General features: G+C 39.2%; 2 long non-coding RNA genes across 3 annotated transcripts in view; one reads left to right on the top strand and one right to left on the bottom strand.

The window, feature by feature from the left end:
• The window catches only part of LOC141576217 (uncharacterized), a 120215-nt gene that overhangs the window by 36703 nt on the left and 58500 nt on the right, over positions 1–25012 (bottom strand). The window lies entirely within an intron of this gene.
• The window catches only part of LOC123618181 (uncharacterized), a 538073-nt gene that overhangs the window by 475051 nt on the left and 38010 nt on the right, over positions 1–25012 (top strand). Inside the window, exon 7 of one of the 2 annotated variants that reach the window (XR_012504508.1) lies at positions 1018–20682. This is a non-coding gene — a long non-coding RNA (uncharacterized LOC123618181). Of the gene's footprint in view, positions 1–1017; positions 24003–25012 lie in introns of both variants that reach the window. The other variant, XR_012504507.1, reaches the window with a different exon arrangement.

Here is a 25012-nt window from a genome sequence, read left to right as displayed (position 1 = left end):
TCAGAGAGAATACCCAGACTCTGTCAATCCTTTCAAAATTTTTGAGGTTTGCTTTATGATCCACGGTCAATTTGAGTATATGTTCCAAGAGCACTTCAAGCAATATATATTCTAGAAGTTGTTAGTTACAGCATTTTATATACGTCTGCTAAATCAGAACTATTACTCTTGTTCTGTATCCTTACTGATTTACTATAAAAGGTGTATTAAAATCTGTTTGTTGATTAGTTTATTTCTCTTTGTTTTTTGCCTTACCTTTTTTGAAACTATGTTACTAGATTCATTTGAATTTAGACTCATATATCCTGATAGATGGGCTCTCTTACCATTATGAGAAATCCCTCTTTGCCTTTAGTAATGAATCTTGCTTTAAAGTCCACTTTGACCTAAATATTATTACATCAGTTTTCTGTTAGATAGTGTTTAAGTAGTCAATCTTCTGGTACCCTTTTGCCTCAAATTTTTGTGTAATTGTTTATACAAATTGACTTTATTTTTTATAGTTTTAGCTTCATAGCAAAACTGAGGGAAAGGTAAAGAGATTTTCTTTATAAGCCCTGCCCTCACAAATGCACAACCTCCTCTGTTACCAACATCACTCACCACCATGATACACTTTTTACCAAGGATAAACCTATGATGACTTATCATCATCCATCATCACTCAAGTCCATAGTTTACATTATAGTTCACTCTTGGTGTTGTACACTGTATGAGTTTGAGCAACTGTGTAACAGCATATATCCATCATTATGGTATCATACAGCATTTTTTCATTGCCATAAAAATTATCAGTGCTCCACCTATTTATCCCTCCCTCCCCCTCAAACCTTGGCAACTGATGATTTTTTTTTACTGTCTCCGTAGTTTTGCCTTTTCCAGATTGTTGTATACTCGGAATCATAAACTTTGCAGACTTTTCAGATTGGCTTCTTTCACTTAGTAATATGCATTTAATGTTCCTACATGTCTTAGACATGGCTTAGACATGGCTTAATAGGTCTTTTTTCTTTTTAGCACTGAATAATATTTCATCGTCCGGATGCACCACAGTTTATCCTTTCACCTACTGAAGAACATCTTGATTGCTTCTAACTTTTGACAGGTATGAACAGAGCTGCTATGAACATCCATGTGCAGGTTTTTGTATGGACATAAGCTTTCAACTCCTTTGGGTAAATACCAACGTGTACAATTGCTGGATCATATGGTAGAAATATGTTTAGGTTTTATAACAAACTGCCAAACTGACTTCCAAAGTGGCTGTACCATTTTATATTCCAACCATCAATGAATGAGTGTTCCCTATTGTTCCACATCCTCCCTAGCATTTTGTGGTGTCAGTATTCTGGATTTTGGCCATTCTAATAAATATGTAGTAGTATCTCATTGTTTTTAAATTTATAGTTGGTTTATAATATTGTGTTAATTTTAAAGTTTGTTTTTTTTTTAATGAAGGTACTGGGGATTGAACCCAGGACCTCATGTATGCTAAGCATGTGCTCTATCAGTGAGTTATACCGTCCCTCTTTTTGTTTTAATTTGCATTTCCCTGCTAATGTATGATGTGTAGCATCATTTGACACATATTTAAAGATATAAGACATGATGAGCATTGTTTATATTTTATATTAATTTATATTAAAAACCTCTTAATCCTTTGCTATTTTCTTCCTTTGTTCCTACATTTCCAGGAACAAAGGCTTCTACCTAAGATGATTTTTATTCTGCCTGAAGAAGTCCCTTTGCTTATATAAGGCAGCTCTGCTGGTCATGAGCTGTCCCATTTCTTTTATAGATCTAAATCTAAATTTCATCTTCATTTTGGAAGATTTTTAAATGGGTAGAGAGTTTCAGATTAGCTGTTTCTATTATGAAAATGGCATTCCATTGTTTCATGGCTTTCATATTTTCTATTGAAAAATCAACTTTAAATCTTATATGAATGTAACATGTCTTTTCATCTGCCTCCTTCAAGATTTCCTCTTTATATTTGCTTTTCATCAGTTAAATTATAATATACTTATTTAAGGTTTTATTTATAATTAGTGTGCTTTAGGATTTAGAATTTGTTGAGGCTGTGTTATACTTACTTTTTTAGGTTCTCTCATCTCTGGACCTTGGCCCTTCTTGTTGTAGCTCATGTTCTTGATAGTTTTGGCTCCAATTTTTATTTGTGAAGCCTTGTTTCCTGCTGACATCTCTGAGGCACAGCTTTCTGCTTGGCCTCTTGGTCTTTGCCTTCTTTAGAAATGGCATTGGATACCCTCAGTACTTGCTGTCTTTCCTGTCTCAATTGGCTTGTACTCCAGCTTTTCATACTGAAAAATCTTTCATCACAGGCTCTGTTCTGCAGTGAACCTAGGCTAAGACAATTATGATCATGTTTATTAGCCAGTTCCTCTGTGGCATTGTTCTCAAACTTTGGATAACTCTCCCAGGCACTCCTGCCCATGCAGAGCACTGCTATCATTCCCTCTGAGTGCTGGGCTGGCCACTGGTCACTGAAATTCAAAGAAACAAATTTATTGGAAAACAATTTGGCAAAACCCTTTGATTAGAAAAACTTCCTCAAATGATCTACACACTAAGATAAATTTAAAAAAAAAAAACAACAAAACTTAAAGCCAATTGGCATTTTTTCACGACAACTTAAACTGCCAGTTCAGCAGAATAGAATGTCAATTTTAAGTGTACAATTTTAAGATTCAAGTGTCAATTTTATATGTAGAAGTTTAAGAGTAAAATGTCAATTTTAAAGTTCAGACTGTCAAGGATATGTGAAAATGAGATGCAGATGAAGCATTGCTCTAGGGATTGACCCAGGAGTGGCTCCTGTGCACGTGGCCACGTATCTGCATTTAGATCAGTGAGGGATTAAAATTCTTGGACGTGTGTGTATACGTTCTTGTAAGTATGCATAGGTCCACTGGATATGTGCTGATACTTTAAGTTCCCAGTTACAATTTTCACAGCACCTAGTTTCACTGTAACTTTACCCCTTCCTTTAGTCCCTTATACATTTAGAGTGCTGCTTATTATCAGCACTTTACAATTCTCTGACGTGCCTGGAAACATGGAAATTCCACAGATGGCAACAAAGTAGCTAAAACTCGGATCTCTGACACATAACAGTATTATTATTTCAAATCATTGGCAACTTTGCATTGCAAACTAAGCAAACTCTTGCATTAAGGGCCATGTCTAGCCTGGGATCAGCTATGGTTGCCTACAGCCCTTTTTGGACCCTTAGAATTTTTTGAGGTATTTAACGTCAGGGTCCTTAACCTTTTAAAAGTCACAAACTCCTGGGACTTCTGGTAATGTGTATATATGCTATCTCAGAATAACATTATTAAATGCATAGAGTTATAATTTAGCTGCTTTGAATGCAGTCATCAAAATAGTAAATATGTGGTACAAGGGCATGTACATTTCTTTATTAAGGCTTTCAATAACAATCTATTGGCAGGCTTAACAACTACAGCAACTGGGAAGTCATTATAACCATAAGAGATATTTTACCGGATCCGTAACAACTGCAATATAGTACCTGTGACTTCTGTTGCTTACAAAATCATAGTTACTGGTAGTACTGTGGTTTATTACTTAGTCATGATAAAAGAAAAAGATTTCAGTTAAGATACGTTTTCCATCCAAGTTCAGGGGTCTCCTGAATTCTATACACAGAGCCCTTGTGCTTCTGTGGTTCCCAGATTAACTCCTGGTTTAAAGGGAACCTACTCCTAGAATGTGAAAATCCAATAGAAACATGAATGCTATTTACTAAAGGTAAAATATTAGGATTTTCTTGAAGCTCTGATGCTCCAGCCTTCAAACACTATAGCCACCGGATCTTTCCTGTGGGCCTAGAACCATGACTGCACCAGCAGCTTGCTAGTTTGGTTTGAAACTACAAGTCTCTTATGTTCTGTATCAGATTCCTGTTGCTTTGTTACCTCCGGAGCTCTCTCCTGTAGGAAAGGACGGGGAGAGGGGGGGTTGTGGAGAGGAGCAAGTGTCCGAAGTGTGAACTTGGTGTACCTTATGTTTAAACAAATCTGCCCTGTGTTGGATACAGTAAGTGTAACTGTATCTCTGCTGCTGTTTTGTGTTGTGTTGTGTTGTGTTTTGTTTTGTTTTGTTTTTTAAATGCTTAACCCCGAGGAGAAGCAGAGATGTGGGTCTCATGGCCAAGGGCCAACTGTACACGTGGGGTGGGGAGCCCAGGGCAAGGAACCAGCCGGGCTGACCTTCCCCACTGCAGTCAGGCCCAGGGCTCGGCCCTTCCACACCCTGATTCCAGCCCCATGGCTGAAGAGCCAAGGGTGGGGCTGGGACACTGCTCAGCTAGCCCTTGCCCTCAGGGAGGCTCTGGCAGTTCTGGCCAGTTGAGGGTCCGCCGCTGGGATACAGTAAGTATGACGATATCCCTAGCTGATGAAATTTTAATACCTTTTTCCTTAATATATATCTGATGCTTTTAATTTATTTTAGTGTGAGCTTCTCTGTTTCTTATCCCCAGCTGATGACGTTCATTTGAATTAAACTGCAACTGCTTTTCCCTTCTGAACAAAGAGCTCTTCTTCTTTAAGTCAATGACCATCCCTATCAAACTCTGTTCGAATTTCCCTTTAAGCAATTAACATAATCAGCTATAAGTATTATTCCTAATAACTGAGGGTGAGCTTAGGAGTGAATGCCAGTTGTGGTTTTTGGATGGGCCAAAATGAAGTACTTTCAAAGAAGCTTTTATTTTTGCCAAATTTCCTCCAACACCAAATTAGGAGGAGATTATTAGAACTCTGTCCTGAAGAAACCTTCAGTCTTTTTTTTGTTCCATTAGATGTATGTATCAGTGTATTTTTGAGTAGAGGTGGTAGTGGTTGTTCAGAGTAAGACGATGTTTACTTAGGCATCAAAGAATGTTTTAGTCAAATACGTAACAACACTAAAAAGATGAGAAGGTTCATTAAATGGCAGGACAGATTTCAGGGACAAATGGGCAGATGTTGGCACACAGCGTCCGTACAAGACAGTGGGGAAAGAGCAAAACAGCTCAACCAAGGCACAGACTTAATGATGCACCTGGTCTACACAATACACAACTGAGCTCCTTTATATGTTGTTATTTTGTTGACTTGGAGCAGAGCTGCCCTGCAGTCCTAAATCTAGCAAGGAAAGCCAAGAATATTTAAACAGAGGTATTTAAAAATTGAAGGGCCTTCTAAGAATATGAGCTTAAGACTTGAAGGTTCATGTGAAAATTTTTAATGCTAACTGTGTACTAATTCCACAGCTGTATTCCTGACGATAAATCTTTATGTATTATTTTCCAGAAGTTTACAGCTCTTTGACAGAAACTTTTAAGTTCTCAAACCCTTAGAAATGTTGTATAAATGTGAGTGAAGTGTCTTTTCTTCAAAATGAAGTTATATTTATTTTTCACAATTGGATTTATTTCATTTTTATTTGTCACATGGTAGTTCCATCATTCACTCCTATTTTAATGGGGTAATATTCAAAATCATGGTAGTGTCTAAATTAATGGTGGTTAACTACAGTAACTTGCTACCATAGTTACAAAGAAAAATATCTAAAATGTTTCCTTCCTTAGAAGTGACAGGAAAATTACCTATTGTATTAAATTATTATTGAAAGTTGTAATTTTAAGCTCATAGGCTACTTTGCAATGATAAACTTTGTTATTCCTCTTTTTCTGTCTAGTATTCTGTAACAATGGAGTGACGAGTGTAGTAATGAATGAGTGAATGTTGCAGTTCTTTCACTGTGACATGTACATCCTACGTCAGTGTTGGAGTCTGAAGTAGCGCCAAAGCCCAGGAGACGTCTATAGTCACAGCCATTTGAATATAGGGGGTGACATTTATCAGCTGTCAGCTTAGGAAAGTTACTTAAGTGATCTTATGCTTTCTTTGGGTTTCTCATCTGTATAATTGGAAAGTATCGGAGCCTACTACAGTTACGTTGAGACTAAAGTTCCTGAAAATATATATGGTAAGTATGAGTGCTGATTGTTAGTACTAATATCCACTTTTTGTATCAGTAGTTGAGGGTCTGGGATGCAAATGGAAACAAATTTTAGTTTATAAAAAGTGCATTAAAACTTGTTTTATCTTAAAAAGAATGAAGTCTTGCCATTTGCAGCAACATGGATGGACTGGAGGGGATTATGCTAAGTGAAGCAAGCCAGACAGACAAAGGCAGGTACTGTATTATATCACTTATATGTGGAATCTAAAAAATTACAAAGAAAAACTAGTGAGTATAACCAAAAAGAAACAGACTCACAGGAAGAGAGAACAAACTAGTGGTTATCAATGGGGAGGGGGAGGGGCAGGAGATTAGGCGGGAAAACTGTCACGTAAAATAAGCTGCAGATACCTTGGACAACACATGGAATAGAGCCAGCATTTTAAATAACTAAATGGAATACAGCGTTTAAACAGTGTGAATCACTATGTTGTGCAATATTATATAAGTTACAGGTATACATCAACTATAGTTCAATTTTTTTTTAAGAAAACATGCTTTATTCTTGATTTTTGAAAGCTGTTATTGTTTTGTTGGTTTCTTTAAGTCTTCTTGGCTGAAAAACAAAACATTTTCAATTGAAACTTGTATTTTTAAACTCAAATGCAGTCAAAATCGATTTATGCTCAAAAATCTGGTTAGACCCTTTTATATCTGCTGAAACAGATTTTTCCCATTGATTTTTCAAAGCCTCCCTCCTGCACCACCGTAAAGTAGATGTTGCCTTGAAAAGACCTCTGGTTTAAGAACTAGAGGGTATGGGCCTTAACTGTTAACTCAGCCCCTGCTAGCTGGGGGACTGTGGACAGGTGATTGAGTATCCTGGCTCACAGATCGGAAGTGGCAAAGTGAGCATCAGTAGATGGTAGGACCAGCTCTTCCAACCTCACAGGACTGTTCTGATGTAACTGCTGAAATGAAAGACATTTAGAAGTTAAACAATATATGTTAAGTTATGTAGAACGTCAGCGTGTCTCCAGTCTTCAGTCATATGTCACTCTCCTATACTGCGGTTGTTTGGGACTTCCAATTTCTATATTAAAATGTTAAGTTTTAAGTATATTGACTGTACGGGACTAGGTGAAACCCTATGGCCTTCTTGTTTACATATGATGAATAATGTAGAGCCAGAGACGCCTAACCCGTAGTCAGTGGATTAGCTTCTCTTCTAAGAACCGAACATTTCTTAGGTTTCAAAAGTGTGTATTAGATGGCACTGTGAGTTGGAGGGAATGATTCTGAATTTCCATTATTTTTATTTTAAATTTACACTTGTTTTCAATTATACAGAAATATTGCTCTTTGCTTATTTGAGTAAAATCTACAGACAAACACATTATTTTCTTATAGAAAAGCAATATGCTATTATGAGCCATGGGAAATTATAGTTAAACTTCCAGCAACCATTTTGTTTGGATTGAGAGGAGACACACCTATTCTATAATTTTAAAATAAAATACTCATTTTGTTAGCTCAACTATTGAAAAATTTTTGCAAATTTTTATATAATGAAGTGGTAAGATATTTTTTAAATCCCTCAATCATAATGTTAAAATTATTTATACTTGAGTTTTGTTTTTCATTTAAAATTATTTTAGAATACTTATATAGTTAGAAGAAAGTTGAAAGATGTTACAAAGATTTCCCAAACACCTCTGAGTTACTCCTTGTCAATATATTATTGTTATATTTGTCACAACTAATGAACCAGTATCAATGCATTATTTTTTCAAAATTCTTAAAATTTTTATTGTGGTAAGAACACTTAAAATAGAGTGAGCCTCATAATAAACTTCTAAGTGCACAAAAAAGTATGAACTATAGGCACAATCTGGTACAGCAGCTTATCTTGTATAACAAGGCTCATGTTCATTGAATGGCAACTCCCAATTTCCCACTCCTGCCAGCCCCTGGCAACCACCATTCTGCTCTGTTTCTATGAGTTCGACCATTTTAGAAACCTCGTGAAAGTTCAGTCAGTATTTGTCCTTCTGTGACTGTCTTATTTAACTTAGCATAATGTTTTTCAGGTTCATTCATGTTGTCACATAGGGTAAGATTTCACTTTTGTTTTTTTAAACAGTGAATAATATTCCGTTGTATGTATATAACCACATTTTCTTTATCCATTTGTCCATCAATGGACATATAGGTTGTTTCTGCTTCTAGGCTATTGTGAATAATGCTGCATTGAGCATGGAAGTGAAGTTATTTTTCTGAGCTCTTTTGGATATATATTCAGAAGTGGAATTGCTGGGTCATCTGGTAGTTTTTTTAAAAAACATGTTTTTTTAGAAACTTCCATACTGTTTTGCATAGTGGCTACATTTTACATTCCCACAAACAGTATGAAAGGATTCTTTCCAATTTCATTGGCCGCATTTTTTTTTTTTAATAGCTGTCCCAACAGGTGAGAGAGAATATCTTATTCTGGTTTGACTTGCATTCCACTCAGTTAGTGATGCCGAGCATTTTTTCACATACCTGATGGCCATTTTGTATATCTTCTTTGGAAAATGTCTACTCAAGTTATTTTATCATTTTTAATCAGGTTTTTTTTTGCTATTGAGTTGTAGGAGTTACTTGAATATTTTAGATGTTGAAGATACGGTTACCAGGTAGTTCTCCCACTCAATAGGTTGTCCTTTTACTCTTATTTCCTTGGCTGTGCAGAAGCTTTTTTAGTTTGATGTAGTCACACTTGTCTATTTTTGCTTTTATTGCTTGTGCTTTTATTTTCAGATCCAAAAAATCATTGACAAGACTAGTGCCATCAAGGTTTTCTCCTGTGTATTCTTTTAGGAGTTTAGTTTGAAATCTTATGTTTACACAAAAATTAATTCAAAATGGATTAATGATTTCAGTCTTTTGCATGTAGATGCCCAGTTTTCCCAACACCATTTGTTAAAGACATTACCCTTTCCTCACGGTGTACTTCTGGTGCCCTTTTTGAACAGCAGTTGACCATATATGTGTGCGTTTATTTTCTGAATTCTGTTCTGTTCCATTAGTCTCTCTCTGTTTTTATACCAATAATAGAATGTTTTGATTACTGTATTTTTGTAGTGTATTTTGAAATCAGGAAATGACACCTGCAGCTTTGTTCTTTGTCACTATTTCTTTGGCTATTTGGATCTTTTGTGGTTCAATATAAATTTTAGGATTGCTTTTTCTTTCTCAATAAAAAATTGGCATAGGGTTTTGATAGGGATTACATTGACTCTACAGCTCACCTTGCGTGGTGTGGACATGTAACAACTTCAAACCCTCCAGTCCATGAACGTGGCTATCCTTCCATTTATTCGTATCTTTAATTGGTTTCAACACTGTTTTCAGTTTTTAGTATAAACGTCTTTTACCTTCTTGGTTAAGTTTATTGCTAAGTATTTTATTCTTTTTCATGTTATTGTAAGTGAGAATTTTAAATTTCTTTTGGGGATAGTTTGTTGTTAGTGTTCAGAAACAAGTGATTTTTATATGTTGATTTTGTATCCTCTGCTTTACTGTATTTATTAGTTGCAACAGGATTCTGGGTGTATGTGTGGAGTTTGGGGCGCTTCTTCGTATGAAATCATGTCATCCCTGCAAGCAGAGGTAATTTCTTTCTTTTCCAGTTTGGATGCCTTTTGTATCTTTTACATGCCTAATAGCTCTGGCTGGAACTTCAAATACTGTGTTGAACTGACGTGGCTATAGTGGACATCCAAGTCTTACTCATGATCTTAGAGGAAAAGCTTTTAAGTTTTTCACTGTTGAGTATGATGTTACTTGTGGGCTTGTCATTTAAGGCCTTTATTATGTTGAGGTAAATACCTTCTGTGCCAAGTTGTCGAGTTTCTATCAGTTTTATGAAAGGAAGTGTGTACATGTAGATGGAAAAAAGGCAGGCAGTACCCCCAAAACAGTACCAGTGATGACTCCGGGTGATGAGGCTGCAGGTGATTTTTAGTTTCCTTTTATGATTTACTTTCTAATAGTTCTCTCATGAACCTATTACTTTTATCATCAAAAAAAACATGGTAGGAAGAAGAAAAGATGACAGGCAAGGAAATGAGGCCAAAGGGCGTCGTAATAGCACAGGTAAGAAAACACTGAGGCCTCAGGCACACCGTCACTTCCCCCTGACGCTCAGTTTCCCGTTTTAAACTCTAGCTCGTGACTTTTGAGATCTCAACCCCCCTCCAGCAGATAGAGTGGAGACGATCTGCTGATCGCTGTGATCCTTTCTAGATTCAAAATTGCACGATATTACGAATACACCGATTATTCACCTTTAATGAATGGCACTGATAATTCTGCCAAGGGACATCCAAACCTCTCAAAATCAAGCAGAAGAAAAATGCTGTAGTGCAACAGCATTAACTTGAATTAAGCCCATTTATGAGACAAAATCAAACGCCAAAAGTATAGGGCAGCCTATTATTAACAGCAACATAAAAAATAAATCCTTGAACTTCTAGCTGGCACTTGAAAATATGTGTTTCTATTACCGTAATCTGTAAGTGGATTTTCAGTGGCAGCCATTAGCCTTCCTGCTGTTCGTGGCTTGTCAGCATTTCCATTAGAAGCCCACTTTCTCAGGAATCTACAACTTGTCCACTATAGTTTGACTCAAGCCCAAAAGTGAGTATTTTACCTAAGGGATTGAAATAATTTGAATCCTGAATGATAAGCAACAGTGTCACACTTCATAAAATGCGATACCCTTGCAAAGCAATTCTGGGTCTTGATTTGCAAGCTCTCTGATCTGTTTCTGGTGCATTTTGAAGGGTGGTTCCCCTGCAAAGGAGTTAAACTGAATCAGGTCAGGAGACAGTTTGTAATGAGCTTCCTGGGAAGAAAAGCACTTTAGAAATGTAACAAATAATTAAGACCATGGCATGGCATTTTCGAGGAGAAAAGGTATTTAAATTCAGTCTTACTACTGTATTAAGAGTTTCCATTTATAAAGTTTTCTGCCAAGAAATAATCCTATTTGTGTGTCCATATGAAAGAGATTTTCTATTTCCCCTCCTACAATATTTTCCCTTTTAAGAAGTTCTTAACATCTAATGAGGCAGCAAATGTCTTGACAAGTGCGTTTAAGGGTTTCAGTCTTTCAGATATATTCTGGCAAATCTGGCAAAGAAGAGAAATAAAGAAATCCTAGTTACAACTGGTTTGGATCCCTGGTAATCAAGATGGGACTCACCGAGAAGGTTTCAGTTCTGGGCGAATCCGTAAACAACGCACCTTTTAGCAGTGCCTGACACATGCCTGGGTGGCAGTCACTGGTTTTAAAAAAAGGAGGGGGCTGTTTTAACTATGAAACAATTTAATTTTCTCAACAACCCCAGCAAGTGGCTGACAGGTAAATGAACGTGCCCAAGGCTGCCCAGCGAGGAAGTGAGCCCGTGCTCATGACCAGCTCTCTGTCATTAGCCACTTTCATAGGAAAAAGCATTTCATGTTTTACTTGAGCATCTGTTGGATGATAAATCGTTGAAATTGTCAAAAAGACAGGTGGGAAATCTAATTCGGATCCACAAGCTGAATTTTATTTCTTTCCTCTATCAGAAGTCTTAAAAATTAGCAATGCCATTAGGATGGCTATTATTTAAAAAAAACAAAAACCAAAAGAACAGAGAACAGCAAATGCTGGAGAGGCTGTAGGAAAATTAGAACCCTGTGCATGGCGGAGGGGATGTAAAATGGTGCAGACACTTTGGAAGACAGTGTGGCAGTTCCCTCAAAAAAATTAAAAAGAGAATTATACGATTTAGCAATTCTCGTTCTGGGTGTATACCCAAAAGACTTGAAAGCAGGGACTTCAACAGATACTTGTATAGCAGTGTTCATGGCAGTGTTATTCACAATAACCAAAGGTGGAAACAGTCTAAATGTCTCATCAGTGGATGAATGAATAAACAAAATGTGGTCTGTATAAATAATTATTTGTGTGTGTGTGTGTGTGTGTGTGTGTGTGTGTATATATATAGGTACATGATGGGTTTGGGGTCTTTTTGGCTAGCATGGAGTAAAGTATTTCCATTATTGGTGTTGAAAAGAACCATTTTGTCTATTATGAAACATTATGAAAGGCTTTCCTGGCATGGAGAATCTGAAAGCTGACCAATGACTCATTGCGTCAACAAACATTTACTGACAGCACGCTGTGTATGTATGGTTCAGGCATTAATCTAAACCCTGAGGGTACAGCAGTAAATAAGAGAGAGAAAAGTCTGTTCATATGTGTATTTTTAAGGTGTAAGTGACATATAACACTATATTAGTTTCAGGTGTACAACATAATGATTTGATATTGATGGCAAAATGATCACAGTAAGTGTAGTTAACATCTGTGACCATACGTGGTACATGGTTACAGTTCTTTTTTCTGTGATGAGAACTTCCAAGATCTACTCTCAGTAACTTTCAAATACGCAGGAGTATTATTAACTGTTACCACCATACTCCACATTACATTCCCAGGACTTACAATTGTAAGTTTGTATCTTTGACCCCCTTCACACATTTTGGACCCCACGCTACCCCTCTGCCTTTGGCAACCACCAATCTGTCCTCTGTATCTGTGAGCTCATTTTGCTGGATCATAAATGATTTTTTTTGAGGAGTTGTGTGAGTTTTTTAGATATATTGTAGATATTAATCGTTTATCAGAAATATGATTTACAACTGTTTTCCCCCATTTGGTAGGTTGCCTTTTTATTTTGTTGGTTTCCTTTGCTGTACAGGAGCTTTGTACTTTGCTACAGCCCCACTTGTTTGTTTTTGCTTTTGATGCCTTTGCTTTTGGTGTCAAATCTAAAAACTCATTGCCAAGACCAATGTCAAGAAGCTTACAAGCTGTTTTCTTCTAGGACTTTTATGGTTTCAGGTATTATGCTAAATTCCTTCATCCATTTTGAGTTAGCTTTCTGTGTCTGGTTTAAATGTGGTCCAGTTTCATTCTCTTTGCATGTTGCTATTCAGTTTTCCTAGCACCATTACTGAAGAGACTGTCTTTTCCCCATTGTATATTCCTGGATCCTTTGTCACAAATTAATTGAGCATTGACCATATGCGCATGGGTTTATTTCTGGGCTCCCTATTCTGTTCCACTGATCTATGTGTCTGTTTTTATGCCAACACCGTACTGTTTTGATTACTATCACTTTGCAAATATAGTGTGAAATTAGAGGACACGATGTCTCCAGCTTTGGTTTTTTCTTCTCTCAAGATTTCTTTGGCTATTTGGGATCTTCAGTTGTTCCGTATGAGTTTTAGGACTGTTCTATTTCTGTGAAAAATGCCATTGGAATCTTGATAGGGACTGCACTGAATCTATAGATTGCTTTGGGTAGCTGTGGACATTTTGACAATATTTTTTTAATCCATGGGCACAGCATATCTTTCTATTTATTTGTGTCTTCAATTTCTTTCACCAACATCTTACAGTTTTCAGTGTACAGGTCTTTCACCTGCTTGATAAAATTTATTCCTATGTATTTTATTCTTGTTGATGCAATTGTAAATAGGCTTTTTTTTTATTGAGTTACAGTCAGTTTACAATGTTGTGTCAATTTCTGGTGTACAGCAGTTTTCCAGTTATACGTGAATGTACATATATTCATTTTCATATTCTTTTTCACCATGAGCTACTACAAGATCTTGAATATATTTCCCTGTGCTGTACAGTATAAACTTATTTATCTATTCTATGTATACCTGTCATTATCTATAAATTTCTGACTCCCAGTCTGTCCCTACCTATCCCCCTCCCCCGGGGCAACCACAAGTTCGTATTCTGTGTCTGTGAGTCTGCTTCTGATTTATATTTAAGTTTGTCTTTTTTTTTTTTTCTTAGATTCCACATATGAGTGATTTCATATGGTATTTTTCTTTCTCTTTCTGGCTGACTTCACTTAGAATGACTAAATAGGATTCTTTTCTTCCTGATAGTCTTTAATACTGTGTAAAAATGCAACAATTTCTGTATATTGACTTTGTATCCTTCAACTTTACTGAATTTGTTTATTAGTTCTAACAGCTTTTATGTGTGTGTGGAATCTTTAGGGTTTCCTATATATCTCACCTACAAATAGTGGCAGTTTTTCCTTTCCACTCTGGGTGCATTTTTGTTTTTTTTCTTGCCTAACTGTGGCTAGGACTTGCAATACTACGTTAAAGGAAGTGGTGAGAGTGGGCATCCTTATCGTGGTCCTGATCTTAGAGGAAAAGCTTTCAGCTTTTCACCATTAAGTATAAGGTTAGCTGTGAGCAGGTCTTATACCGTCTTTATTACATTGAGGTATATTCTCTCTGTGCCCATTTTGTTGAGAGTTTTTATCATAAATGGATGGTGAGTTATGTCAAATGTCAAATGCTTTTTCTGCATCTGTTGAGCAAGCATATGGTTTTTATCGTTTATTTTCTTCAAGTGATGTAAACACATTGATTTGTGGATGTTGAACCATGCAGCCCAAGAATAAATTGCACTTGACCTTGCTGTATGATCCCTTTGATGTGTTGTTGAATTTGGTTGCTCATATTTTGAGGACTTTTGCCTCTATGTTCATCAGGGACATTGCCATGTAATATTCTTGTCATTTTTCTCACTTTGATGTCAGGGTAATGCAGGCCTCGTAAAATGAGATTGGGGGTGTTCCTTCCTCTTTGTTTTTTTCTGGGAGATTTTGAAGATGACTGGTATTGTTTAAATGTTTAAGAGAATTCACCAGTAAAGCCATCTATCTGATTCCGGACTTTTGATGGGAGGTTTCTGATTCACTGACTCAATCTCCTTACTAGTAATCAGTCTGCTGAGATTTTCCATTTCTTCATGATCCAGTCTGAGTAGGCTGTATGTTTCTAGGAATGTATCCATTTCTTCCAAGTGGTCAAATTTGTTGATGTGTAATTGTTCATAATAGTCTCTTATCCTTTGTAGTTCCGTGGTATCAGTTGTCATGTCGCCTTTTTGACTTTTAACTTTGTTGATTTGAGTCCTCTTTTTTCCTTGATGAGTGTAGCTTAAGGTTTGTCAATTTTCTTTGTTTTCAGAGAACCAGCTCTTAGTTTCATTGATCTCATCGACTGTCTTTTTAGCCTCTGTGTCATTTATTTCTGTTCTGATCTTTATTTCCTTCCTTCAGGCTTCCTGTGCCGTTCATTTTTATTTGTCTCAAGGTATTTTTGACTTCTTTGGAGATCTTCTTTTGATTCATTGGTCGTTCAGTAACGTGCTGTTTAATTTCCATGCATTTGTGAATTTTCCAGTTTTAATTGATTTCTGGTTTCATACCATTGTAATTAGAAAAGTTTTTGATATGAGTTCAGTCTTAAATTTATCAAGACTTTTTTTTGTGACCTAACACATGATCTATCCTGGAGAAGGTTCCATGTGCACTTGAGAAGAACCTGTATTCTGTTGCTGTTGGATGGACTTTTCTGTATCAGCCTCATCTGATGTGTCATTTTAGGCTGAATGTCCTTACTGACTTTCTGTCTGCATGATCTATCCATCGATGACAGGGGTAGTAAAGTCCCCTACTATTATTGTATTATCATCTTTCTTTTAGTAGGTCTGTTAATATATGTACATGCTCCTATGTTGGGCAAATAAATATTTGCAAATGTTACAACCTCTTGTTCAATTGACCCCTTGATGGTTATGTAACGCCTTTGTCTCTTACTACAGTGTTTATTTTGTAGTCTATTTCGTCTAAGTATGGTACCCCAACTTGCTTCCGGTTTCTATTTGCAGAGAGTATCTTTTTCTTTTTTTTTAGGTTAACATATGTTTTATTTTTGACATGTAAATGATCATTAAGTTTTTTTTAAAATTGAAGTATAGGCGATTTACAATGTTGTGTTAGTTTCTGGTGCGCAGCATAGTGACTCAGTTATATATATTCCGTTTCATATTCCTTTTCGTTATAGGTTATTGTAAGATGTTGAATATAGTTCCCTGTGCTATACAGGGGGACCTTGTTGTTTATCTATTTTATATATAGTGGTGTGTGTCTGCAAATCCTGACCTCCCAGTTTATCCCTGCCCCTGCTTTCCTCCTTGGTAACCGTAAGTTTGTTTTCTAAGTCTGTGAGTCTGTTTCTGTTTAGTAAATAAGTTCATTTGTGTCATTTCTTTAGATTCTACATATAAGTGATACCATATGGTATTTTTTTCTTTCTGGGTGACTTCACTCAGTATAATAATGTCCATCCGTGTTGCTGCCAATGGCATTATTTTATTCTTTTTTTACAGCTGAGTAGCAGTCTGGAATATATTCCTCCATCCCTTCCCTATCTGTCCTCACCTCTGAAATAAGTCTCTAGTAGGCAGCATGTAGATGTGTCCTTTTGTCCATTCAGACACTGACTTTTAATTGGGAACCGTAAATAATGTAAGTAATGACTGATAGGTACGTGCTCGTTGCCATTTTGTTAATTGTTTTCTGGCTGGTTTGTAGCTCCTCTGTTCCTTTATTCTCTCTTCGTGGTTTCTTTTCTTTAGTGTACGCTTAGATTCCTTTATTCTTGGCTGGAAGTTTTCTTTCAGCACTTTACATATATCGTGCAATTCTCTTTCAGCCTGCAAAGTTCTGCTGAAAAAAATCTTAGTTTTATGAGGGTTCCCTTGTATGTGACAAGTTGTTTTCCTCTTGCTGCTTTTAAGAGTCTCGCCTTGTCTTTAATTTTTGACATGTTAATTATAACGTCTTGGTATAGGTCTCTTTTGGCTCAGCTTATTTGGAACTCTAATGGCTTCTTGCATATGGGTCTCTGTTTCCTTCCCCAGGTTAGGGAAGTTTTCAGCCATTATTTCTTCAAATAGATTTTCTGCCCCCTTCTCTCTTGCTGCTTCTGGGACCACTACATTGTGAATTTTGGTTGGCTTGCTGTTGTCCCATAAGTCCCTTAAACTATCTTCACTTTTTAAATTCATTTTTCTTTTTGCTGCTCTGATTGGGTGAGGGACACTGGCCTGTCTTCACATTCCCTGATCCTTTTCTCTGCTTCATCTAGTCTGCGGTTGAATCCTCTAGTGTATTTTTCAGTTCAGTCCTCTTCAGCTCTGTGATTTCTACTTGGTACTGTCATACATTTTCTGTCTCATGGAAGTTAATGCTGTTCACCCATTCTTCTCCCAAGATCAGTAAGCACCGTAATGACCATTGCTGGGAACTCCTCATCAGGTAAATTGCTTACCTCTGGCTTTCATTAAAGACTTTTTCTGAGGTTTTATGTTGTTGTTTCATTTGGAACATACTCCTTGGTTTCTTTATTCTCTTTGGTGCTCTGTGTTGGTTTCCGTGCATGAGATAAAACAGCTCCCTCTCCCAGTCTTGCAGATGGAGCCTCATGTAGGAGGTGAAACTTATCATTCGGTCCTGCCCTAGCTCTTCGTTGTCTCTCATACCTCTGGCATTGTCCAAGCGGCCCATTTTATTTTTAGTGACTGAGACCTGTCAGTGTCCCAAGGGGAGGGTCTGTAGACTCAGGCTGATTCGGAGCAAGACCATCAGGCAGCAGCTTTTAAGGTATGCAGATACCCTGCAGTCCCCCAAGACTGTATGTAAGTCCGGCTGTTCACCGGAGCCAGGCGACCTAAGTGTGTCCCCTGGGTGGCGGTCAGAAAAATCAGGGCACCAGACCAGCGTATGAGTTCTTTCCAATAGATACTGGAGACCTAGTGTGAGGCGGAAGGAGAGCACAGAGGTGGCACCTCCCGGTCTCCGTCTTCAGAGTACAGCTCAGTAGGGCCCTAGATAGGTGCCAAATCAGAAGTGTGACCCTCAGGCTGAAGTTGCAGGACAAGCAAATAGGCCTCTTGCACAGAAGGACGGGGGTATGTGTCAGCCTGTGGTCTGCACAGCACCCTGGGGGCAGCAGTCAGCCAAGAGCTGTTTGTTCTAGTCCCATGGGACCCAGGAACGTGAGAACAGCTTCTGGGCGTGGCTGTCTTCCTGGCCCAGCCCCACTGCCTGTGTTTTTGATGATGGTCACCCTAACAGGTGTGCGATGCTAGCTCATGGTGGCTCCGATGTGCATGTCCAGTGATTAGTGATGTTCGGCACCTGTTCATGTACCTTTTGGGCATGTGTGTGTCTTGTTTGGAAAAATGTCTGTTCAGATCTCCTGCCCATTTTAAAATCGGACTTTTTTCATGCTATTGAGTTGTGCAAGTTCTTTGTCTATTGTGAATATTAATCACTTGTCACACATGATTTGCAAATATTTCTCTTATTTTGCAGGTTATTTTTTCCTTTTGTTAATAGTTTGTTTTGCTATGCAGAAACTTTAGTTTGATAGAGTCCCATTTATTTTTGGTTCTGTTGCCTTTGCTTTTGCTGTTACAGTAAAAAAAAAAATGTGTTTCTGCATCTATTGAGATGATCAGACGATGTTGATCTTCATTCTGTTAATGTGATGTATCGTACTGACTGAGTTACATATGCTGAAGCATCCTTGCAACTGGAGGACAAATCCCACTTAGTCGCGGTGTATGATCCTCTTCATAGATTGTCAAATTTGGTTTGCTAATATTTTGTTGAGAATTTTTGCATCTATATATCCATCAGATATTGGTGTATGGTTTTCTTGTAGTGTCCTTCTCCGGCTTTGGTATCAAAGTACTGCTGGCCTTGTAAAATACTTTTGCAAGTGTTACTTCCTCTTGAATTTTTAAAAAAGTGTTTGAGAAGGACTGGTGTTAGTTCTTTCAATGTTCGGTAGCGTTCACCAGAGAAACCATCTGCTTCTGGGCTTCTGTCTAGTGGGAGACTTCCGATTATGGATTCAATCTCCTTCCTCATCATTGGTCTCTTCAGATTTTCTATTTCCTCATGATTCTTTCCTGGCAGGCTGTATGTTTCTATGAATAAACCCGTTTCCTTTAGGTTATCCAATTGGTTGGCATATAATTATTCTTCAGTCTTAGGATTCTTTACATTTCTGTGGTGTAAGCTGTAGTATCTCCTCTTTCATTGCTGATTTTGAGTCCTTTTCCTTTTCAAGTCTAGGTAGTGTTGTCTATTTATCTTTTCAAAAAACAAGTTCTTAGTTTTATTGCTCTTTCCCGTTGTTTCACATCTCTTTTACTTATTTCTGCTCTGATACATTTTTCTTTCATAAATTTTGGCCTTCGTTTGCTCTTCTTTTCATAGTTCACTGAAGTGCAAAGTTAGATTTTTTTTTTCGTGATGCAGCCATTTATCGTCATGAACTTCCCTCACAGAACTGCTTTTGCTGCATCCCATAACTTTTGTAGATGGTATTTCCATTTGTCTCAAGGTATTGTTTTAAATTTCTCTTTTGATTTTTTTCATCAATTCATTGGTAGTTCAGTGGTATGTTGCTAAATGTTCACATGCTTGAGAATTTTCTAGTTTTATTCTTGTAAATGATTTCTGGTTTCATAATATTGTGGTCAGAAAAGATGCTCAATAAGATTTAAATATTCTTGAAATTTATGGAGTCTTGTCTTGTGTCCTAGCATATGCTATATCCTAGAGAATGTTCCATGTGCATTTGAGAAAAGTGTGTCCTCTGTTGCTTTTGGATGGAATGTTCTGTAAATGTCTGTTAAGTGTTTGTGATCTTAATGCATGGTCCAAGTGCAACGTTCCTTTATCCATTGGTATGAGTGTGGTATTAAAGTCCCCACTACTGTTGTATTGCTATGCATCTCCTCCTCCCTTTAGGTCTGTTAATATTTGCTTTATATATTTACGTGTCCCTATGTTGGGTGCATAACTGTTTGACCTTTTTATCATTATGTAATGCTCTTGTCTCATTATTTTGGTTCATAGTCTATTTTGCTTGGTAGAAGTATAGCTTTCCCACGTTTCTTTTGATTTTCATTTGGATGGAATATCTCTTTCCCCCCCTTCAGTCTCAGTCTCTATCTACAAGTGAAGTGAGTCTATCACAGGCAGCAAATGGTCAGTCTTGTGTTTTAACAGATTTAAGCACTCCATATATTTTGATTAGAGAATTTAGTCAATTGTAACTTCTCCTAGGTATGTGCTTACTGCCACTATAAAAATTGTTTTGTGGCTGTTCTGTAGTTCCTCTGTGCTTGTCTTCCACTGCTCTCTCACGTTGTCATTTGAAGATTGTAGTGTTATGCTTAGATATAGTTCTCTACTGTGTATATTTACTATAGGTATTTCCTTTGTGGTTATCATGGCGTTTAGATAAAGTAAATTATATTTATAAGTGTGATGTTTTTGATGTCACAATTTACACCTTTTTACCTTGTATATCCATTAAGAAATTACTTTGTCATTTATACTATTTTGGATTTTAGGATTTTATCCTTCATATTAGATCTATAAGCTATTAGCTCATAACTATTACATTAGACTAGTCTAACTTTAAAATACACCTTTAATGCTGAAACTTTACTGTTTTCGTGATAGTAATGAGCACACTTTTCTTTACGTTAAAGAAGGCCCCTCTACACGTCCTAGGAGCAGCTCTATTAGTGCTGATGGCCTCAGCTTGCCTTGCGTGCAAATCTAAGGGACAACTTGGATGGAGAGCGCATTTTGGTTGTCATTTTTTTCTTCCATACTATGTAAGCCACAAGGGAGTTTTGTGATCTCTTCAGAATTTCTGGTAATGGAGCTAGAGGGTTCCTTGGTAAGTAACAAGGTTTTCTCTTGATCCTTTTAAGATTATCTCAGAGTGTTTAACTTTTGACACTCTAACTAGAAATAAACTTCTTTCCCTCGTGTGTCTCTCCTACGTCCGAGGAGAGGAGGATGACGATAAAGGTGTCTTTGGGGAAATTAAGGTACAGTAGAGGGAGACTGCAGGTGGTGGGCAGAGTGTAGGACTGGCAGGCAGGAGGTACTAGCTGGGATTCACGAAGGGAGGGAGGGATTCAGATACAAGGAAGCGTTCCCAGCATTAGAGGAACAGATAGAGAAAGGGAGCCATATACACGCCATGCTCTATTAGGGGGAGAGGGAGAGACGTTCTCAGGTACAAGCCAGCAATCCTAGCACAGAGGGAGACAACCAGAGAGGGAGACCAGGGAACAGGGAGGGAGGGAATCAGATAGAAGGCATCTTTCTAGCATGAGACAGAGAGACTGAGAGCTGTTCTCTGATACAAGGCATCATCCCTAGCACGACAGAGACACAGAGAGAGGGAGAGAAGGGGAGGAAGCGGGAGATAGGGACTCGGACACAAGCACTCACGCCGAGAGAGACAGGGAGAAGAGGGGTCGCAAATAGAACAATTCACTCTGACACAGAGAGACACAGCAAGACAGAGACGAGGGTCAGAGATACAATCATTCACACCCAGAAAGAGAGAGGAGACAGGAGGATCTCAGGTACAAGCATTCACTCCCAGAAAGAGACGGGGAGAGAGAGTGAAACAGACACAGCAGGGTCGCAGATACAAGCATTCACTGTGAGACAGACAGAAGACAGGAGATACCCGGATTGATAGAAGAATTCACTCCGAGAGAGAGAGAGATAGAGAGACAGAGAGAGACGAGGGTCGCAGATAGAAGCATTCATTCTGAGAGGGGGAGAGGGGGTGAGAGACGGGGGGCGGAGAGAGAGAGAGAGAAGACAGGAGATACTATGACAGAAAAATTCATTCCGATAAAGAGAGAGAGAGGAGGGTCGCAGATACAAGCATTCATTCCGTGAGAGCGTGAGAGAGAAAAGAGATAGAGACGGAGGAGACAGGTTCTCAGATACAAGAATTCACCCCGAGAAAGACAGAAAGGAGCGTGTAAGATTACAGAATTCACTCCTAGAAAGAGAGAGAAGACACGAGATACTCTGATAGAAAAATTCATTCCGAGAGAGAGAGAGAGAGAGAGAGAGGGAGGGAGGGAGGGACATCCGGAGGAGACAAGTTCTCAGATACAAGAATTCACTCTGACAGAGAGAGAGAATGAAAGAGAGAGAGAGAGCAGGGTCGCAGAACAAGAATTCACTTCGAGACAGACACAGAGAGAGGAGGGTTGCAGATACAAGCATTCACTGCGAGAAAGAGAGAGAGAGAGGCGGGTCACAGATAGAAGCATTCATTCCGAGAGAGGGAGACCGGGTGAGCGAGGGGGGGCGGAGAGAGAGAGAGGAGAGAAGAGGGAGATGAGGAGGTTAGCGGGGAGAAGTTTTCAGATACAAGCATTCATTCCGAGAGAGAAAGAGAAGGGTCGCAGATACAAGAATTCACTGCAAGAGAGGGAGCGGAGTGGAGAGAAAGAGAGAGAGAGAGAGATGGAGGAGACAGGTTCTCAGATACAAGAATTCACCCCGAGAAAGAGAGAGAGATAGAGAAAGGAGCATGCAAGATTACAGAATTCGCTCCTAGAGAGAGAGAGAAGACACGAGATACTCTGATAGAAAAATTCATTCCGAGAGAGAGAGAGAGGGACGGAGGCAGATCCGGAGGAGACAAGTTCTCAGATACAAGAATTCACTCCGAGAAAGAGAGAGAGAGAGAGGAGGGTCGCAAATACAAGCATTCATTCCGAGGGAGGGAGAGGGGGTGAGAGAGAGAAAGAGAGAGAGGGGGAGAGAGAGAGAGAGAAAAGAGATAGAGACGGAGGAGACAGGCTCTCCGATACAAGAATTCACCCCGAGAAAGAGAAAGAGAAAGAGAGAAAGGAGCGTCCAAGATAAGAGAATTCACTGCGAGAAGGACAGAGAGAGAGAGAGGAGGGTCGCAGATACAAGCATTCACTCTGAGAGAGGAAGACGAGAGGAGAGACAGAGACAGAGAGACGAGGGTCGAAGATACAAGCATTCACTGCGAGAGAGAGAGAGAAAGAGAGAGACGGAGGAGACAGTTTCTTAGATTCAAGAATTCACTCCTAGAAAGAGAGGAGGGTTGCAGATACAAGCATTCATTCCGTGAGAGCGTGAGAGCAAGAGAGAGAGAGAGAGAGAGAAGACAGAGGAGAGAGACAGAGAGAGAGAGAGAAACGAGGGTCGGAGATAGAAGCATTCACTTCAAGAGACAGACAGACAGAGAGAGGAGAGAGAGAAAGAGAGTGACAGAGATGAGGGTAAGAGCTACAAGCATTCATTCCGAGAGACAGATAGACAGAGAGAGAGGAAGGTCGCAGATACAAGCATTCACTGCGAGAGACAGAGAGAGGGAAGAGAGAGGAGAGGGAGAGAGAGAGGAGAGAAGAGGGAGATGAGGAGAGAAGAGGGAGATGAGGAGGTGAGCGCGGAGATGTTGTCAGGTACAAGCATTCATTCCGAGAGCGAGACCGAGAGACCGAGAGAGCGAGAGAGCGAGAGAGCGAGAGAGGGAGAGAAAAGAGATAGAGACGGAGGAGACAGGTTCTCAGATACAAGAATTCACCCCGAGAAAGAGAAAGAGAGAAAGGAGCGTGCAAGATTACAGAATTCACTCCTAGAAAGAGAGAGAAGACACGAGATACTCTGATAGAAAAGTTCATTCCGAGAGGAAGGGAGAGAGAGAGAGAGAGAGAGAGGGAGGGAGGGAGGGACATCCGGAGGAGACAAGTTCTCAGATACAAGAATTCACTCCGACAAAGAGAGAGAGAGAATGAAAGAGAGAGAGAGAGCAGGGTCGCAGAACAAGAATTCACTTCGAGACACAGAGAGAGGAGGGTCGCAGATACAAGCATTCACTGCGAGAAAGAGAGAGAGAGGGACACAGAGAAAGAGAGAGAGAGAGGCGCGTCACAGATAGAAGCATTCATTCCGAGAGAGGGAGACCGGGTGAGCGAGGGGGGAGCGGAGAGAGAGAGAGAGAAGACAGGAGAGAGAGAGAGAGGAGCGAAGAGGGAGATGAGGAGGTGTGCTCAGAGATGTTCTCAGATACAAGCATTCATTCCGAGAGCAAGACCGAGAGACAGAGAGAGAGAGAGAGAGAGAGAGGAGAGAGACAGAGACGAGGGTAAGAGCTACAAGCATTCATTCCGAGAGACAGAGACAGATAGACAGAGAGAGAAGAAGGTCGCAGATACAAGCATTCACTGCGAGAGAGAGAGAGAGGGAAGAGAGAGAGAGGAGAGAAGAGGGAGATGAGGAGAGAAGAGGGAGATGAGGAGATGAGCGCGGAGATGTTGTCAGATACAAGCATTCATTCCGAGAGCGAGACCGAGAGAGCGAGAGAGCGAGAGAGCGAGAGAAAAGAGATAGAGACGGAGGAGACAGGTTCTCAGATACAAGAATTCACCCCGAGAAAGAGAAAGACAGAAAGGAGCGTGCAAGATTACAGAATTCAATCCTAGAAAGAGAGAGAAGACACGAGATACTCTGATAGAAAAATTCATTCCGAGAGGGGGAGAGAGAGAGAGAGAGAGAGAGAGAGAGAGAGGGAGGGACATCCGGAGGAGACAAGTTCTCAGATACAAGAATTCAATCCGACAAAGAGAGAGAGAGAATGAAAGAGAGAGAGAGAGCAGGGTCGCAGAACAAGAATTCACTTCGAGACACAGAGAGAGGAGGGTCGCAGATACAAGCATTCACTGCGAGAAAGAGAGAGAGAGGGACACAGAGAAAGAGAGAGAGAGAGGCGGGTCACAGATAGAAGCATTCATTCCGAGAGAGGGAGACCGGGTGAGCGAGGGGGGGCGGAGAGAGAGAGAGAGAAGACAGGAGAGAGAGAGAGAGGAGAGAAGAGGGAGATGAGGAGGTTAGCGGGGAGAAGTTCTCAGATACAAGCATTCATTCCGAGAGAGAAAGAGGAGGGTCGCAGATACAAGAATTCACTGCAAGAGAGGGAGAGGAGTGTAGAGAAAGACAGAGAGAGAGAGAGAGAGAGAGAGAGAGAGAGAGAGAGAGAGAGAGAGAGGGAGAGAGAAAAGAGAGAGAGATGGAGGAGACAGGTTCTCAGATACAAGAATTCACCCCGAGAAAGAGAGAGAGATAGAGAAAGGAGCATGCAAGATTACAGAATTCGCTCCTAGAGAGAGAGAGAAGACACGAGATACTCTGATAGAAAAATTCATTCCGAGAGAGAG

Source organism: Camelus bactrianus, chromosome X (genome assembly GCF_048773025.1).
Source record: "Camelus bactrianus isolate YW-2024 breed Bactrian camel chromosome X, ASM4877302v1, whole genome shotgun sequence".
NCBI lineage: Eukaryota > Metazoa > Chordata > Mammalia > Artiodactyla > Camelidae > Camelus > Camelus bactrianus.
Note: the sequence above shows the minus strand (reverse complement) of the source record. Positions and strands in the feature narration are given on the sequence as shown.